Source organism: Gopherus evgoodei, chromosome 3, assembly GCF_007399415.2.
Source record: "Gopherus evgoodei ecotype Sinaloan lineage chromosome 3, rGopEvg1_v1.p, whole genome shotgun sequence".
Lineage (NCBI taxonomy): Eukaryota > Metazoa > Chordata > Testudines > Testudinidae > Gopherus > Gopherus evgoodei.
The window spans coordinates 205,189,991-205,204,489 of NC_044324.1; the positions used below are offsets into that span (position 1 = coordinate 205,189,991).

Sequence of the window (14,499 nt, forward strand, 5' to 3'; positions counted from 1 at the left end):
ATAGCTGTGGCTGTCATTGCGTATTGAGATGAGGATGTGCCACTCTCCACTTTCTCGAACATTTTTTGAAACATCTTTTTGCCAGGCATACTCTCTCCCCCCCTCCATTCCACATAAGGGATTGATTCCATGGCCTTTGTTATAGGGCCATGTAACAAGAGGGGTGGGGGCTTGGAGGGCCAGTTGACGTAGTGTCTAGAGTACCTGGCTTCCTGCCCCTGCTTCTATGGTTGAGGTGCCTCAGTCTTTTAGGTGGGGGAGTAGTGGGACCTGGGTCATCCCACTCACACAGGGCCCTGGGCTACAACCTGATGTCACCCCTGAGTAGGGGACCTCCCAGCAGGGAGTATACATTCATTGCCCTGGGCTGCTTCCTGCTGTTGCCCCTGTAGTTTGAGGCATGGTCCCTATAGTCCAAGCTCCTGTGGTGGCTTATCTCTTAGTAGTGCCCCCTTATGGGCCCTGGGTGACATCCTGATGTGGTCCCAGATTCCTCAGGGCAGGGCAGCTGTAAGTTTGGCAGGATCAGAACCCTCAAGATCTCCATGCTTTAGTCAGACAGGTGCCTCTTAGGCCAGGTGCTCCTAGGTCTCATTCTCCAGCTCCTTTGGCCAGGAAGACACTACTGGGGTCTGTGGTGACTGTCTTGGCCGGCAGCCTAGTGATCCTTCCCTCAGGTAACTCCTGCATCTTCGCCTGTCAGCCCCGAACTGAGCCAGGCTCCCTCCTTTTCTCTCCCCTCCAAGCCTGGCATTGGTTGCAGATATAATGGGGCAGCGCTAGATTGAATCAAAGGCTCTCCTTAACCCCTTCCATGCTAGTGGGTGGTTACCCTGTGCTGAAGCGCAGAGGATTATAATGTTTGCCAATTTTTATGTACGGAAGATGTGAGAGAGAGAGCTCTGTATCAATTTTCTTTCAATACGAAAGGTGAAATTCACCACAGTACAGAGGCCTGGCACAAGGTTCATACATTGCTTAAGTCTCATTTAAACTATATTTTGGAAGTTTAAACAGGATTTAAGTGGTGCATAGACCTTGTTCAGGCTCTCTGCACTGAGGTGTAATTCACAATAAAGGAATATACAAAAACATGCAATGCACTATGCCTATCACGTGGTCCTGGGTAATCTTTAGCTATACAGTAGCCTCATTGATATCATCTGTTTCATATTCATGAGTTGCTGTGAAAGGTAAACACAGCTTATAACCTTGTCATGTCTATATCTGTGGTCAGCATAGAGAATGTGGAGAAAGGTAATTCAGTTTCATGGAGGATTTTGGTATTTCAGAATCTAGTTTCATTCTGATTTGGGACAAAACCCAAAGATTTCAGTCCCCTGTGAAAGAGAATGGAGCCCTGACTCGGGCCTAGTGGGCTGTGGAGCAAGTAGGAGCCTAAAAGCCTCAGGTAAGCTAGGGACCAGATGGGCTGCTGAGAAGCCAGGTTGATGAGCTGACAAGTAGGATTCCATCAGACCCCAGCCTCTGTTCTGTCAGAACTTCAATAAAATTGAACTATCTTTGTGTGGTGTTTAGATTCAGATGAATTGGCGGTCTCCGATGTAAAATCGACTAGCTCTAATCAGCTGTTCTAAATCACCCAACGTATAGCTCTGCTGAACAATCTCAACATGTCTCTGGCATTTTCTCCATCCATTAGACAGGACAACTACTGCCATTCTTTTCAATTGACTTATTGCTACTACAGTGAGTTTTCATGTTTAATATTGTAAGGTGTGGTTACAAATTTTATGAATTTGGGAATCCTGAAAGCAGAATTGCAAACAGATTTGATTTCCAAGTGTGATTTAAAACGAACAAGGAAAGCTAGAATTGATGGTTAAAGAGACATTACGCACATACACTGGCACAAAAATGACAGGGGAGATGATGATATATTTATTCTTACATAGGATTCTTTTCAGCCAGCTATTTTTAAAACAGTTTGAAAATCCTCCAGTGCAATTAAAGAGAATAACAGGCACACGCAAAGGGTGAAATTCTGGCTCCACTGAAGTCAAGAGCAAAGTTCCCACTGATTTTAACAGAGCCAGGATTTCACCGGGACTGTGTAAAAGCGGGAGGCATGCATGAATGGCAATGCACTTGGAAAACAGCTAATCAAGAATGTAAAGTGCAGGGTGGTCAGTTTCACACCTTATTAATCTACTTAATGACTTGATTGCAGTTATTAAATCCTGTGTTTTTTAACTACAATATGCTTATCTCGAATGAGTGACTAAGCCGGAAGTTTATTTAAATTGAAACAAAGAAAGTACTCTGCACAAAGATGACCTTTACGTATGTATTGTTTACATTTAGATCACGGGTCGGCAACCTTTCAGAGGTGGTGTGCTGAGTCTTCCTTTATTCACTCTAAGGTTTCAGGTGCCAGTAATACATTTAACATTTTTAGAAGGTCTCTTTCTATAAGTTTATAATATATAACTAAACTATTGTATGTAAATTAAGGTTTTTAAAATGTTTAAGAAGCTTCATTTAACATTTAAATTAAAATGCAGAGCCGCCTGGACCGGTGGCCACGACCTGGGCAGTGTGAGTGCTGCTGAAAATCAGCTTGCATGCCGTCTTCAGCTCGCGTGCCATAGGTTGCCTACCCCGGTCTAGATCCAAGTGAATAGCATGTTATTACTACTACTAACATAATTTATCCAGCAGTAATAGTGTGAACAAAACATGAAAGATGACTCTGTTTCTAAAAAGTTTATGCTTGACTAGAGACACAAGGTGAGTGAGGTAGTATCTTTTATTGGACTAATTTCTGTTGGTGCAAGAGACAAGCTTTTGAGCTTACACGGAGCTCTTCTTCAGGTCTGGGAAACATATGCAGAATGTCACAGCTAAATACAAGGTGGAACAGATTGTTTAGCATAAGTAGTTAACACATTTCAAGGGACCTTCCACCTTGAACTGGTAAATGAATATTGGCAGGCTTTGCAGCAGTGTGTTTTAAGGCTATATTTGAAATGGAGAGAGGATTCTCAATACATCTGGTAAAGGAGGGAGTCCCAGGAGTCAGGAGAAACATGGAAGCAGGCGCAAGCATAAGAATGCGAGAAGGGACCACATGGAAGTGTGTTTAAAAATGGAGTTTGGGCAGCAGAAAGGAAGCGCGGGGGAGCAGGGGAGAGATGAGAGCTAGGAAAAGTGGAACCAGAGCTGTGCAGAGCCTTCAAACTGGCTGCCCTTGAGGTGGAACGTGAGCCGCAGCCAGTAAGGTCAGCAAGAGAGTGACATTGTCCAAGCAGAGGGTGAGGACGATGATTTTGGCAGTGATATCTTTGATGGACTGCAGGGAACAAGCTGAGGAGGGGAGGGGGAGAGAGAGGGAGAGGGAGTGTGTCTCAGTGCAAGATAAAGGATTTGTTTATAGGGATGGAAGAGAAAGGGTGGAATTTAGAAATGCTGTAGGACCGTGTTCCACAAACTTGGGATGCCAGTTGTGAAGGGAAAGCCCGTGGCGGGCCGGGCTGGTTCGTTTACCTGCTGTGTCTGCAGGTCCAGCCAATCGTGGCTCCTGCTGGCCATGATTTGCTGCTCCAGGCCATTGGGAGCTGTGGGAAGCAGCGGCCAGTACATCCCTCGGCCTGTGCCGCTTCCAGCAGCTCCCATTGGCCTGGAGCAGCGAACCACAGCCAGTGGGGTATGCGATCAGCTGGACCCGTGGATGTGACAGGTAAACAAACCGGCTCGGCCTGCCAGGGGCTTTCCCTTCACAAGTGGCAGAACAAATTTGGAAAACACTGCTGTACAGGAAAAGCAACAGCACTGAGTGACAGGTTCAATAGGGGGAGGAAAGGGGGAGATGAAAGTGACATTGACATGAGTAACAGAGACGAGGACTTTCCTGCCCTCTTCTCCCCTCTTTTTCCCTTCTCCATCACTGCTGGAAAGACAAATATACAAGAAAGATCGTGGTCCCTAACTGACACAATCAAGTCTGTGTTGATGTTTTAGAGAGTGATCCATTTAATACAAGAGCCTAAAAACATGAGGAACAGATTGAAATAAGCCATTGTGTTTCAAAGATATCACTGAGCTTCCATAGAAAATGTCCATATAATCAAGGCAAGGGCAGTCTATATAGCTGGTCCATGTGTCCTAGATTCAGTATGAATTAGCTGGAGATATAGGACATGGCACAGTAATATCCTGATCCACATTAATAATCATATTTAAGCCAATGACCAAAGAGCCATTTTAAAATGTTGTCATCTAGTGCAAACATGTTACTTATGCAGAGAATTGCTTTTGCTTGACTGAGTTGTAATTTGAAGCAGGTACCAAAGATTTGGTTTAAGCTGGATCTAATAGCAGATCTAGATCTAAAAAGCAGATTAAATCATACTGCTGGGACTGGATCACTCATATTACCAGGCTCTCACAAGACCTGTAGTCACCTGTTTGAGACATGAGAGTCCCTGCAAAATAGGACCTCAGAGTTTTCTGACATTTGCAGAGTAGGGTGGCTCTTTATTCATCCCAAGCATCTATGACTCACCATGATACATAGCCTGACATCTAGTGTTTTATTCTACTGTCCGTGAGCATAGCATGTGGGCACCTCCTACATAAAATTGACAGCAATAGTGCCTACTGGATTTCATGGAGTCTCTGGCACCTCTCCTTTTTCAGGGTAAACGGTACTGCTTTTTTTTAAATGATTTTTGTTAATTTCCTTTGTTGTACGCTTGATTGGGGTTTATGGGATAGAAGGGGGTGTCAGGCTTGTGAGTGTCATTGTTACGATGGAAAGAACTTTTAGAAGAGGTAGGTTTAGCATTGTTCCTAAAGATAGTCAGACTCTGGATTCACCTGATTTCTTCCGGAAGTGGAAAGCCCCTCCCTTGCTCCCCTCTCCCCAACCTGCTGTAATTATCTATAAACTTTCAATATTGAGAGGCAAGGATATTCAGTGAACAGACAACTGAGCTGTTCAATATGGTAGAGAGTAGTGCTGATGCCATGTTGTATAAAATAAAGAATGTGATCTTGTGCCCTTACCCTAAACTATATTGGGCCAGATCTTCAGCTGGGGTAAATTGACCTTGCTCCATTGCCTTCCCTGAAATTCAGTGGAGCTATGACCAGCACCGGCTCTACTGTTTTTGCTGCCCCAAGCAGTGTGCCGAATTGCTACCTGGGAGAGCAGGGGCAGTCCATGTGCCATTAGGGCTGCATGTGTGTTTCCACGGCGGCAGCAATGCAGCGGCAGCTTCAGTCTTCAGCCGGAAGACAGAAGCTGCGCTGCCGCGGACAGCTGAACATAGAAGCTGCCGCTGAATTGCCACCGCCGCGGAAATGCGCGTGCTGCCCTAAGGGCACACGGACTGCCCTCGCCATCCGCAGCGACAATTTGGCGCGCTTCTTGGGGGCAAAAACACAGACTGCCGCCTCTTGCAGACTGCTGACCCAAGCACCTGCTTGGGATGCTGGTGCCTGGAGCTCGCCCTGGCTATGACACTTTACACCAGTTAAAGATTTTTTTTCCCTTATTTTGTGAGAGACACAAAGTAATTAGCCCAAGGCTGGGTAAAGTGCATCTGTCATAGTGACAGAGAGTGGGAGTGAGGTTTGCCCAATTAAATATTCACATAACTCTACAAGAGACAAATAATTGAATGTTTTTGACATCTCTCCATATTGTGGGCATTGTAAGGGGAACCTTGTTTCCCCCAACCTATGAGAATTGCTTTAAAAAGTGAACTTTCTCAGCTGTTTCCAAGGCACTTGAGGTTGGAGTATTATAGGTTGTCAAGAGAATTGGGTAGGACAAATCTTTATTTCTTCTATGGAAATTAAAAAAAAAACACGCATTATGTATAATTGTCACCTAGCCTGTTACATCACGGGCTATGTTTTAGCCTTATAAAGTATGGGCTCTTGAGGCTGCAATAAGCCACCTCATGATCTGAGTGCTTCTAGCTCAGTGGTTCCCAGACTGGGGTTCCCAATGTTACAGAGGGTTCTCAGGGAAGAAATTCCCTAATGGTGGACTGCTGTCCCTAGGGAAGTAGTCGCCAACCCTTTTTGTCTGGCGGGCACCAGACGACAAGCCACGGAGGACCATGGCCACGGACAAGCAGCTGCTGAAATGTCGCCGACAAGCAGCAACGTCAATAGGCGTCGCCGCTGACAAGCAGCGTCATCCAGAGGTGTTGCCATTGAAATGCCGCCGAAATCTGCAGCATTTTGGTGGCAATGCCTCTAGATGATGCTGCTTGTCAGCAGCATTTTGGCGGATGCTCGTCCGCAGGCCAGTACATGGGTGTACTTAAATGCTCCGGCAGGTGCCATGGTGCCCGCAGGCACCGCATTGGGAACCCCTGCCCTAGGGACTCTGGGCAGCAGCCTGGAGCCTCTGGACTTCCAAGAGCTAAGAAGATCAAAGCAAGCCTATCGATCACACTGAGGAGATTTAAACTTCCTTATAAGAAATGAAAAGGGGATGGATATTTTTTTGCTGTTTTTAAAATTAAATAGGCAGCTAGTGTTTTTAAAATTATTATGAAGAATAAGTTTAAGCTTTCTTATAACGTCCATTATTTGCCTGGACTGCTCAAGACCTGAATGCTTGTGTAGGAGGAACTCTTTGAGTTGGCTTCTTAAATACCTTCCTGCTGTTTCACATCTGATACTCCTGGATGAAGCATAGGTGCCTTGTCTTATAACAGGCTTATTCGAAGAGATACAAGCTACGAAAGTGAGATCTTGGAAGAGTGTTACTGTTTTCATAATGTAATAACTGTAATGATACATAAGTGTGTAATAAGCATGTCATAAACACAAATTTTATATTTCTAAGATCACTGCTTTTATAATTTATGCTCAGGTAAAGGAGAAAATCCCTGGAAATATTCAGTTTTTAGGAGGGAGTTCACAAGACTTGACTTTTTTAGTGAAAGGGGTTCACAGGTTGTTAAAGTTTGGGAACCACTGAGCTAGCCTGAAATTCTCAATAACAGCAGAATGAGATGAGCAAGAATTGGCTTTTAGCAAAACATTACTATTGAACATTTTTACTAATGATATTGGTCAGCATTTTAAAACTTGGGTGCCTAAAGTTAGGGGGAATCTACATTTAGGCCCCTAAATAAAAGTAGTCTGATTTCCAAAGGCCCTAAAACACCTGCAGGTTCTGCTTTCATGAATAAGATTCATGGGGTTTCAGCACAGTGCAAAGAGGCATTAAAGATGCCCTTAATTGGCAGCTGGGGATGCCCCTGACATGGGAGAACCTGAGGTGGCACAGAACTAGTTGTAATAGTATTGTGCCACCCCCTCACCGCCTACATGTGATGTCCTGGAAGCGTGATGGGGTTTAAACAGAACCACTGGGGTCTCTGCAAGCTGGTGTTCTGAGTTATGCCTGGGGCCAAGCTGGCCTGAGGATCAGAATCTTAAACCCACCTCCTCAGCTGTGCTGAATGAGCTTTGGTGCAGATGAGGATTGGGGCCGAAGTGCAACTAACGGTATGTCTACGCTACAGGATTATTCCGATTTTACAGAAACCAGTATTTGGAAAGTATCAGAGGGTAGCCGTGTTAGTCTGGATCTGTAAAAGCAGCAAAGAATCCTGTGGCACCTTATAGACTAACAGACGTTTTGGAGCATGAGCTTTCGTGGGTGAATACCCACTTCCTCAGATGCATGTAATGGAAATATCCAGGGGCAGGTATATATATGTGTGCTAGCAAGCAAGCTAGAGATAACGAGGTCAGTTCAATCAGGGAGGATTTGACACCATCAGCTCAGGATTGAACAAAAACTGTGAATGGCTTGCCAATTACAGAACCAGTTTCTCCTCTCTTGGTTTTCACACCTCAACTGCTAGAACAGGGCCTCATCCTCCCTGATTGAACTGACCTCGTTATCTCTAGCTTGCTTGCTAGCACACATATATATACCTGCCCCTGGATATTTCCATTACATGCATCTGAGGAAGTGGGTATTCACCCACAAAAGCTCATGCTCCAAAACGTCTGTTAGTCTATAAGGTGCCACAGGATTCTTTGCTGCTTTTACAGTATTTGGAAACAGATTGTATAGAGTCAAGTGCACATGGCCACACTAAGGACATTAATTCGGCGGTGTACGTCCATGTACCAAGGCTAGTGTTGATTTCCAGAGTGTTGCACTGTGGGTAGCTATCTCATAGTTCCCGCAATCTCCTCTGCCCATTGGAATTCTGGGTTGAGATCCCAATGCATGATGGGGCAAAAACAGTATTGCGAGTGATTCTGGGTAAATGTCATCAGTCAGTCTCCCTCCATGAAAGCAACGGCAGACAATCATTTCACGCCCTTTTCGCTGGATTGCCCTGGCAGCTGCCATAGCACGGCAACCATGGAGCCCGTTTAGCCTTTTTTCACTGTCACCGTATGTCTACTGGATGCTGCTGACAGATGCAGTACTGCAGTGCTACACAACAGCATTCACTTCCCTTTGCAAGGTAGCAGAGACAGTTAACAGTCCTATTGTACCGTCTGCTGCTGTCATGGGTGCTCCTGGCTGGCCTTGGTGAGGTGGGCCAGGGGTGCATGGGCAAAAATGGGAATGACTCCCCAGGTCATTCCTTTCTTTACATTTTGTCTAAAGGTAGAGTCAGTCCTGCTTAGAATATCAGGCAAGCCTATTAAAGAATCAGAGAGGCAAACAGCCATACCAGGTCAGAGCCCCAGACACCTTGCAGAAATGATGAGCTACATGCCATTCTAAGGGGTGCCCCTGCAACAACCCCACCCATTGCTTCCCTCCTCCCACATCCTTCCTGGGCTACCGTGGCAGTGTCCCCTCATTTGTGTGATGAAGTAATGAAGAATGCATGAATAAGAAACAACGCTGACTTTACTGAGATAAAATGGGAGTGGGGAGGCAGCCTCCAGCTGCTGTGATATTCCAGGCAGGACTGAATCTCCAGGAGACAAAGCTTAAAGAAGGGAATGACCGGGAGTCGTTCCCATTTTTGCCCGGGCGCCCCTGGCCGAACTCACTGAAGCCAGCCAAGAGCACTCACAGGATGACGATGATGGGTACCAGGCCAATAGTACCATCAGGAAGGGAAGGCAATGGGATGTTGCTGTGTAATGCTGCAGCACTGCATCTGCTAGCAGCATCCAGTAGACATATGGTGCCATTGAAAAAAGGCAAGAAACGATTTTTCTCCCTTTTCTTTCTCGGGAGGGTAGGGGGTGGAGATACCCTGAACCACCCGTGACAATGTTTGTGACCGTTTAGGCATTGGGAGCTCAGCCAAGAATGCAAATGGTTTTTGTAGACTGCGGGGACTGTGGGATAGCTCGAGTCCTCAGTTTCCCCTCCCTCCCTCCATGAGCGTCTATTTGATTCTTTGGCTTTCCGTTATGCCTGTCACACAGCACTGTGAGTACCTGATGTGGCCTCTGCCTATCATAGCCTTGGAGACTTTTTCAAATGCTTTGGCATTTCGTCTTTTGGAATGGAGTTCTGATAGAACAGATTCATCTCCCCGTAGAGAGTTCCGATTCAGTATCTCCCATACGGTCCATGCTGGAGCTCTTTTTGATTCTGGGACTGCATGGTCACCTGTGCTGATCAGTGCTCCACGCTGGGCAAACAGGAAATGAAATTCAAAAGTTCGCAGGGCTTTTTCTGTCTACCTGGCCAGTGCATCCAATTTCAGATTGCTGTCCAGAGTGGTCACAATGGTGCACTGTGGGATAGCACCCGGAGGCCAATGCCGTCGAATTGCAGCCACACTAACCCTATTCCAAAATGGAAATACCAATTTCAGCGCTACTCCCCTTGTCGGGAAGAATTACAGATACCGATATTAAGAGCCCTTTATATCAATATAAAGGGCTTCGTTGTGTGGATGGGTGCAGGGTTAATGCGATTTAATGCTGCTAAATTTGATATAAACTCGTAGTGTAGACCAGGCCTAAGTGTAGCCATTCCAGATGGGATAATCTGCCTAATTCTGGACTTGCACACAAGTTTTACTTTGGTTTAACTCCCTGATTTTACAGGAGTTGCTCCTGATTTATACTAGTGTAATTAAGTTCAGAATTTCATGGCTATAGTGAAAAGGCTGCTGTCAAGGTTTTTTCCCCACTTTGAACTTTAGCGTCCAAAAAGTGGGGACCTGCATGATCACTTTTAAGCTTAATTACCAGCTTAAATTTGGTATGCTGCCACCAGCCAAAAATATAGTGTTTGGCACACTTCCTATTCCCCCAAAACCTTCTCTGGGGAACCCAAGACCCAAACCCCTTGGATCTGAACACAAGGAGAAATTAGCCTTCCCCCCCTCCTCTTTTTTCCCCCCAGACTTTCTCCCCTCCCTGGTTTACCCTGAGAGGCTACACTGATCCAAACTCCTTGGATCTTAAAACAAAGAGGAATTAACCTTCCCCACCCTCCTTTTCCCCCCCACCAATCCCTGGTGAGTTCAGACCCAATCCCCTTGGGTCTTAAAACAAGGAAAAAAATCAATCAAGTTCTTTAAAAAAAAAAAAGAGAGAGAGCTTTTAATTTTTTATTTTTTCCTTTTCTTTATCTCTGTAAAATCAGGATGGAAAATGTTTTACAGGGTATTCAGATTCATATAGCCTAGAGGGACCTCCCCCCCACCCCACCCAGCCTGAGATTCAAAGTTACAGAAAACAGAGGTAAAAATCCTTCCAGCAAAAGGAAAAGCATTTACAAGTTGAAAGAAAACAAACAGAAGACTAATCCGCCTTGTCTGGCTACTTACAAGTTTGAAACATGAAAAACTGATTCAGAAAGATTTGGAGAGTCTGGTTGCACGTCTGGTCCCTCTTTTTCCCAAGAGCGAACAACGAACAAAACAGCACAGACAAAGACTTCCCTCCGCCAAGATTTGAAAGTTTCTTGTCCCCCCATTGGTCCTCTGGTCAGGTGTCAGCCAGGTTCACTGAGCTTCTTAACCCTTTACAGGTAAAAGAGACATTAACCCTTAACCATCTGTTTATGACAGCTGCTATTATGGATATTATAACTGGGTGACCCACACAATGGCCCAGATGCTATAAAGAATTCATATCCTCCATGGCCATGGTGGCAGGATCGTAAATATTTAAATCAGTCCATACATATTTTATGTGAACTTTTAAGTTTTAATAACCTCTGTGTCTATCCTCCATAATATTTTGGTTTTACATTTAACTGAAACCATAATGTTTAGCTTGACATTAAGGGGCACAATTACAATTGTTCTCCTGATGTTACTGTATGCATCATCATTTCACAAAGGGAATTTCACAGGTTTAAAATGAAGGTGAAATAAGTCATTTAGCAGCTTTGGAGTCTAGTAACATGTTATGAAAATATTCCCTATGGCAAAAGAAGCATCCAACATTCTACAGTGAAAATCCTGTCTTACAAAAGAGGCAAGCTTGGGCTTCTGGTGTTAGGTTGAAAATAATATTTGACAGCAACAACTCCCCCTAAAAAGCAGAATTCACAGTAAATATTTGTTCATGTTAAGTGCCCCTCTGTGACAGGTTAGATCACAGAACCCCCCTTGGGAGCTGCCACCCGAAGTGCCAAGACTACCTCTACTCCTGTCTTCCCTGCCAGCTCAGGACTCCAGCACCCTGTGTTGCTGAGCCAACAAAGACCCAGGGTCTGAATTACTTGCCACAAAGCTGCAGGTTTACCTGAAAACAGCTCACAGAAGTGTGCTTGTCTTTAGCACTCAGGGCTTGTCTACATCAGAAAGTTGCAGCGCTGGTGAGGGACTTACAGCGCTGCAACTTTGAAGGTGTACACATCTGCAGGGCATCACCAGCGCTGCAACTCCCTGTTTGCAGCGCTGGCCGTACTCCCGTTTTGTCTCGGGTGTAGAGGATCCAGCGCTGGTGATCCAGCGCTGGTAATCCAATGTAAACACTTACCAGCGCTTTTCTTGACCTCCGTGGAAGGAGGAAGCCTCTGGTAATCAAGCTGGTCTCCTTCCCCAGCTTGCTCTTGCGTTCCCGGAACCCCGAGCAAGCAGGTCTCCTTCCCTGCGGTTTGCAGAGGGGTTCGGGAACGCGAGAGCAAACCGGGAAAGGAGACCAGCTTCGCCGCGGTTTGCTCTCCCGTTCCCCGAGCAAGCAGGTCTCCTTCCCTGCGGTTTGCAGGGGGTTCGGGAACGCGAGAGCAAACCGCGGCGAAGCTGGTCTCCTTTCCCGGTTTGCTCTCTCGTTCCCGGAACCCCGAGCAAGCAGGTCTCCTTCCCTGCGGTTTGCAGGGGGGTTCGGGAACGCGAGAGCAAACCGGGAAAGGAGACCAGCTTCGCCGCGGTTTGCTCTCCCGTTCCCCGAGCAAGCAGGTCTCCTTCCCTGCGGTTTGCAGGGGGTTCGGGAACGCGAGAGCAAACCGTGGCGAAGCTGGTCTCCTTTCCCGGTTTGCTCTCTCGTTCCCCGAACCCCGAGCAAGCTGGTCTCCTTCCCTGCGGTTTGCAGAGGGGTTCGGGGAACGCGAGAGCAAACCGCGGCGAAGCTGGTCTCCTTTCCCGGTTTGCTCTCGCGTTCCCCGAACCCCCCCTTGAAGCCGCCCAACAGCGCTGCAGTGTGGCCATATCTAACACCACTTGCAGCGCTGGTTGCTGTAAGTGTGGCCACTCTGCAGCGCTGGCCCTATACAGCTGTACTAATACAGCTGTAACAACCAGCGCTGCAAAATTTTAGATGTAGACATGGCCTCAGATGCCTAACTCCCAATGAGGTCTAAACCCAAATAAATAGTTTCACCCTGTATAAAACTTATGCAGGGTAAAATCATAAATTGTTCACCCTCTATAACACTGATAGAGAGAGATGCACAGTTGTTTGCTCCCCCAGGTATTAATACATACTTTGAGTTAAAGTAAAAAGTGATTTTATTAAATACAGAAAGTAGGATTTAAGTGGTTCCAAGTAGTAACAGACAGAACAAAGTAAGTCACCAAGCAAAATTAAAATAAAACATGCAAATTTATGTCTAATCAAACTGAATACAGATAATCTCACCCTCAGAGATGCTTCAGTAAGTAGTGTTTGTTTGTTTTTGTTTTTTTGTTTTTGTTTTTCCCCTCAGACTGGACACCTTCCAGGCCTGGGCACAATTCTTTCCCCTAATACAGCTCTTGTTCTAGCTTAGGTGGTAGCTAGGGGATTCTTCATGATGGCTCCTCTCCTTCTTTGTTCCACCCACTTACGTATATCTTTTTCATAAAGCAGGAATCCATTGTCCCTCTGGGTTTCCACCCCCTCCTTCTCAATGGAAAAACACCAGATTAAAGATGGATTCCAGTTCAGGTGACCTGATCACATGTCACTGTAAAACCCCAAACCTTCATTCCTCCCAGCCTGACTCACAGGAAGGCCTGCCCACAAACAGAGCCATTCAGTCAATTGCTCTGGTTTATGGGAGTCATCAAGATTCCAGACCACCATTAATGGCTCACACTTTGCATAATTACAATAGGCCCTCAGAGTTATATTTCATATTTCTAGTTTCAGATACAAGACTGTTACCTTTATACAAATAGAATGATCACACTCAGTAGATTATAAGCTTTGTAATGATACCTTACAAGAGACCTTTTGTATGAAGCCTATTCCAGTTACATTATATTCACTTATTAGCATATTTTTATAAAATCATATAGACTGCAGTGTCACATCCCCAACCCCACATGGTTCCTCAGTTGTGCTGTCCCTATCATCTTTATTCTGCTTTCTGTTTCTAGTCAGTTTCACAAGAGGGTAGCACGTGCCAGAGAAGTGAGAGCTGGGATTGATCCTAGCAGGAACTGTGAGAATGTGTGCCATGCTGTTACCAGAAAAAATGTGTGGTTCATCTCTGAGCAAGCACTGTCAACAACTGGAAGCTATAGAGATTATTTTTTAAATATCAATTTATTCTTATAAAAAATCAAGTACATCTGTAAAAAAATATCAAGTACACAATAAAAAATGACACATACAGTTTAAAGTAAAAATTATGGTGAATGTTCCAAATGGAGTAGGAAAAAAAGACTTAATGGAAGTAAGCTGTCCAATCCATTCCCTTGCAAATTGACTTATAAACGTTGCTTTTTCTTTCATTAAATCTTAACTCTAATGCAGAAGGTTCTATATATTTGATGGAAATGTGGAAAGGTAGTGGCAATGCGATGGTGTGATACAAAACTGCCTTTAGGAATCTCCTTGATGGAATATTGTTTTTCATGAGTTTCAAGAGTTGCTGTAAAACTGCTTGTTCAGAACTGGCTGCTCATGGTTGACAATCTGGTGCTAATGGGCGTGAGTCTGTAAGGTGCTGAACACTTTGGCCACAGTCCAACAGAACATTTGTACAGGTGAGTTATCCCATGTACTTCAGTGAGACTAGTCAAGTGATCATAGTTAAACACATGCTGGATTGGAGCCCTCTACACTTTTCAGGATTGGGCGCATAGAGAATTAGGGTCTGATCTAAACCTATTAAAGTCCTTGGAAAGACTC

General features: G+C 45.2%; 1 protein-coding gene across 1 annotated transcript in view; it reads left to right on the forward strand.

The window, feature by feature from the left end:
* PCSK2 (proprotein convertase subtilisin/kexin type 2) overlaps positions 1-14,499 on the forward strand; it is a 194,845-nt gene that overhangs the window by 99,804 nt on the left and 80,542 nt on the right. The window lies entirely within an intron of this gene.